The 5,581-nt window shown below is 43.0% G+C and overlaps 1 long non-coding RNA gene across 1 annotated transcript; it reads left to right on the top strand.

Moving 5' to 3' along the window:
- Nucleotides 1-629: 629 nt before the first annotated feature.
- LOC115158981 (uncharacterized) lies at nt 630-1,974 on the top strand. The gene is made up of 5 exons (XR_003868793.1): nt 630-688; nt 890-969; nt 1,224-1,332; nt 1,482-1,642; nt 1,827-1,974. It is a non-coding gene; the product is annotated as an uncharacterized LOC115158981 (long non-coding RNA).
- The last annotated feature ends 3,607 nt before the right edge of the window (nt 1,975-5,581 follow it).

Raw genomic sequence — 5,581 nt, 5'->3', positions numbered from 1 at the left:
CTGGGTGTTGGACACCAGAGTTTAGACACTCTGTGTTTGGGAAAAAGTTTATTTTCTTGGATATATTTCCCGTTTGAGTCCATAAGGAGTATCTCTCTCTCTCTCTCTCTCTCTACATGCCGCTTTCCACAGAGACCCACCCCGCCCCCGTCACTCAAGGAGCGCAGTTGTTGTTGCTCAACCACGAGACCTTGCGTTCGAGTCCGAGTCTTCCTGATGAGCCCCATCATTTGGCTCCGTTCACGTAAAATAGCCGCATCATTTGGCTCCCAACCAGCTCTTCATTCAAAATGCTTGAAAATCTCTCATGTAAAGCCCAGAAAGTAGGCTACCATTATGCTAGATTGTGATATACACATTGAAATACATTTTTTACCTGACCAAATTATTAGAATGGCTGCAAAAAAATGAATATGTTATGGGCTGCAAAAATTAGCGTGGACCAGAATCACATGCTCTCCCTACTCCCTACTATTTATTGTTTCTACAGTGAGGTTTACCATCTTGAGATCACGATTTTGTCATTTATTTGTAGATAATCGTTGTTCGAATATCAAAAGGCAGCAGTAGCAGTACCGTACGTAAATCAGCGAGCCGAACGAACAAGCCATCCGTCCGCGAAGCGACCCCATCAGTCCAACCTGCTACAAGATGAAGCGGCCCGACCAGAGGTACCTGCTGCAGAAAGGTGACATTTTTACATTACTTTCTGTAGCCAACTTAGCTAGATCTTCTGTCTGGCTGGTGCGTATTGACTGAATAGGCTAATATTGAACTACAGTTAATGGTTACCTATCTGGCTCTTTGTATAGCTATTTCTTATACATTCAAGACAACAATATCCAGCTAAGCTATAGCCAATGCTGATATTGTGTGTGTGTGGGTTCAGAATGTTCCCGCAGGAGAAGGACACAGTGTGGCACCTGTGCAGATCACCATGAGCTTTATCCAGTTACACCAGCCAATACAGTAAGTTACAATCAGACTTTTTATTGGTGTGGGTGTAACTCATGAACCTATTTCCCTGCTTACTGAAAGGCAGATGTAGAAAAAGCATAATGGTGAGGATACTACATTGAATTGCAACAACAATTGACCTACTTTTCTGAATGCAAACCTAACACCTTTTCAGGGGGGCTGATGATCAATGATACGGGGAAAGTCTGATATTACTTGATTACTGATCCCCCCCACCACTCTCTCTCCCTCTCTCTCATTCACAGGACCATTCACACATTCCAGTCACTCAGCCCTATCCAGAAACTCTCAAGGTCCTCCACTACTTCCTCCTACAACACCCTAATGAGAAGCAATACGCCTGGCCCCATGACAGTATGTTTGCATATCTCTCTAACTCCGCTGTACCCTACCGTGCTGAGACAATCTGACTCTGGAACAGTATTACACTATTTTTCAATTGAATGCTCAACAATGATAATTCATCTCTCTTTTTCTGCCATCCTCACCATTCACTCATTCAGATGGTATGTAGGCTGGTTGATGGCACCTACAGGCCTGTTTGAGGGACAACTGGACAGAACATATCAGAACGCTTGAACCTCAGCAGAGACCCTCCTCTCCTTCCTTGTATTTCAAGGAAAGACCCTTCTTTACAATTCATGTTTGGCATGATGCTCTCAAGGTGTGTCTCTTTCTCATGTTGAGTGGTATTACCTATAGACGACTCCTTGACACTGTCACATTGTTTGCCTCCGAGTCGGTGTCCACATCAGGCTATTTTCTTATTACCTGTGTGTTAGAATACTGAATCCCTTTCACATAATTTGAATGATCCCTCCACTGCCACCTGTTCTCTTTCTCTCCAGGATACATTAGGGGAAGTTGCTTTGCTGTTGGCACCAATCCCACGCTGCCAGACAACATCAACGACTTTATCCCTTTCATCCTAAACTTTGCTAGCTCTTGTTCAACTTTGATTCAATCAGTTTAATTAAATGTTTACAGTCGCTTCAAGTGTGCTTTTTTACTGAAAGTTGACAGATGACACTTGTATGGAGTTCGACATTTCAAAGGGTAACTTGAAGCATAAACCCCATTTTCCAGTTGGTTTTGGCTCAGTAAAACACATCAAACCCTGTCCTAATGTCAACAATGTGTACCACGTGGTATATCTGGTATTGTTTGTAGTACATTTAGCTCATTTGTGCCCTTGGTCTGGAAACTCTCCTATTTTCAGACCTATTTTCAACTTCAGTATCCAAAATGTTCTGGCTGCTCCCATAGGATATAGTAATTCCAAAAGTGTACAAGGCTGAAAGAAGGGCTTAGGTATAAAAGCTCTAGTACGGTATTTGTCATTACAATTTAGATGGGCACTATGCTGGCCCAAAGGCTCCATGGTCACAAAAAAGCTAGATTATGAATCAGAATGTGATGGGAATTTTCTACCACAATTCATTTGACCAGGATAACAGAGGACCTACTGCCTGACGCCTCTGGATCTGCAAATAGATACAGAGAGGATATTGGCTCAACACTCACCCTCCAATCGGTGTTGGCAACTCGGTAGCATTGGAAATTACACCCTTCATGTACTGAGCAAATGTCAAAATGAATGAAATGCCCTTCATTTGCATCGTGTTGCTTTGATGGTTGTGATCAACATTACGAATGTAAGAGTGGTAATGAAATGTATTACAGTGGCAGTATTTTTATGATCCAGCAGATGGTAGTCATTCACCTTCAATAACTGAGCAGCCCAAATGAGTCAGGGCAGAGAGCAGGAGGTTTAGGCTTGAGATCCAAAGGCCTTGAGTTCACCCAAAATGTGCCTGTTATCCAGGGTTTCCCAAACTCGGTCCTCGGGACACCAAGGGATGCATGCTTTGGTTTTTGCCCTAATACTACATGTAACCGATGTGAAATGGCGAGCTAGTTAGCGGTGGTGCGCACTAATAGCGTTTCAATCGGTGAGACACCTGAAGTAGTTGTTCTCCTTGCGTTGCAAGGGCCGCGGCTTTTGTGGCGCGATGGGTAACGATGCTTCGTGGGTGTCAGTTGTTGATGTGTACAGAGGGTCCCTGGTTCAAGGCGAGGAGAGGGACGGAAGCTAGACTGTTACATACACAGCTGATTCAAATAATCAACTAATCATGTGGAAGACTACTGGACATGTAGCTTCTTCCAACTCACTGCAGTTAGCCAGCAAAGCACTTTTAACCTGATTTGATGTTTAACTCTGGTACAATAATACACTGAGTCCACCGTGATATAGAATAAGGGTTTATTCGACACATACATGATGTCACGTATACTCCCTCTCCGGCCTCTAGGTCATCAGGTTGCTGATTATCCCGCACACCTGTCACCATCGTCTCGCGCACCAGCGCCTCATGACACTCACCTGGACTCCATCACCTCCTTGATTATCTTCCCTATATCTGTCACTCCCCTTGGTTCTTTCATCAGGTGTCATTGACTCTGTTTCGTATCGGCGCGTTGTTTATTTATTAAAACACTCACTCCCTGTACTTGCTTCCCGACTCTCAGCGCACTTGTTACACATGAACACTTACAGTACCAGTCAAAAGTGTGGACACACCTACTCCCTCAAGGGTTTTTCTTTATTTGACTATTTTCTACATTGTAGAATAATAGTGAAAACATAACAACTATGAAATAACACATATGGAATCATGTAGTAACCAAAAAAAGGGTTAAACAAATCTAAATATATTTGAGATTCTTCAAAGCAGCCACCCTTTGCCTTGATGACAGCTTTGCACACTCTTGGCATCCTCTCAACCAGCTTCATGAGTAATGCTTTTCCCACAGTCTTAAATGAGTTCTCACATATGCTGAGCACATTTCCTTCACTCTGCAGTCCAACTCATCCCAAACCATCTCAATTGGGTTGAGGTCGGGTAATTGTGGAGGCCACGTCACCTGATGCAGCACTCCATCACTTTCCTTCTTGGTCAAATAGCCCTTACACAGCCTGGAGGTGTGTTTTGGGTCATTGTCCTGATGAAAAACAAATGATAGTCCCACTAAGCGCAAACCAGATGGGATGGCGTATTGCTGCAGAATGCTGTGGTAGCCATGCTGGTTAAGTGTGCCTTGAATTCTAAATAAATCACAGACAGTGTCACCAGCAAAGCACCCCCACACCTTAACACCTCCTCCTCCATGCTTCACGGTGGAAATCACACATGCAGAGATCATCCATTCACCTACTCTGCGTCTCACAAAGACACAGTGGTTGGAACAAAAAAATCTCAAATTTGGACTCATCAGAACGAAGGACAGATTTCCACCGGTCTAATGTCCATTGCTCGTATTTCTTGGCCCAAGCAAGTCTCTTCTTATTATTGGTGTCCTTTAGTAGTGGTTTCCTTACAGCAATTCAACCATGAAGGCTTGATTCAAGCAGTCTCTTCTGAACAGTTGATGTTAAGACGTGTCTGTTACTTGAACTCTGTGAAGCATTTATTTGGCCTGAAATCTGAGGTGCAGTTAACTCTAATGAACTTATCCTCTGCAGCAGAGGTAACTCTGGGTCTTCCTTTCCTGTGGCGGTCCTCATGAGAGCCAGTTTCATCATAGTGCTTGATGGTTTTTGCGACTGCACTTGAATAAACTTTCAAAGTTCTTGAAATTTTCCGTATTGACTGACCTTCATGTCTTAAAGTAATGATGGACTGTCATTTCTCTTTGCTTATTTGAGCTGTTCTTGCCATAATATGGACTTGGTCTTTTACCAAATAGGGCTATCTTCTGTATACCACCCCTACCTTGTCACAACAGAACTGATTGGCTCAAACACATTAAGAAGGAAAGAAATTCCACAAATGAACTTTTCACAAGGCACACCTGTTAATTGAAATGCATTCCAGGTGACTACCACATGAAGCTGGTTGAGAGGATGCCAAGAGCGCGTAAAGCTGTCATCAAGGCAAAGGGTGGCTATTTTGAAGAATCTCAAATATAAAATATATTTTGATTTGTTTAACAGTTTTTGGTTGCTACTTGATGCCATATGTGTTATTTCTTAGTTTTGATGTCTTCACTATTATTCTACAATGTAGAAAATAGTCAAAATTTAGAAAAACCCTTGAATGAGTAGGTGTGTCCAAACTTTTGACTGGTACTGTACATGAGTAAGTCTTTGTCAGAGCTAGAGAGCCACAACTGAATGAAGTATATCATTTTGTTTCTAAACTCAATGGAAAAAACAAACGGGACTGGTCAATCTAAACACATCTGTGAGTGATATCACTGAGCTGTGACAATGCATCTTGATATGGCCTATAATGTAACACATTGATTACTGTCAAACACATTTTGAATTCTACTGTAGCTGTAAAATTGTAAAACTGCAGCCTATTGTGTGCTTAACTTTGAAAAACCTTAACTTTCAGAACCATTAACACTGGAAAAAATGGTTTCGTCACCACCTGAGCTGTCCCCAGATCTACCCCCCCCCCCTGCGTTTCTGGTGGGCCCTCTGCCAGGCACTTTAGGCCACCTGTGCCCACTCTCTCCCACAATCCTGGCACCCCTCGCCTGTGGGTCAGTCAAGACCTTGAGAGATTCTAGCTAGGGCTGAGGGACTGGACTG

Source organism: Salmo trutta, chromosome 22 (genome assembly GCF_901001165.1).
Source record: "Salmo trutta chromosome 22, fSalTru1.1, whole genome shotgun sequence".
NCBI lineage: Eukaryota > Metazoa > Chordata > Actinopteri > Salmoniformes > Salmonidae > Salmo > Salmo trutta.
The sequence above is the reverse complement of the archived record's forward strand: the minus strand, read 5'-3'. Positions and strand labels throughout refer to the sequence as shown.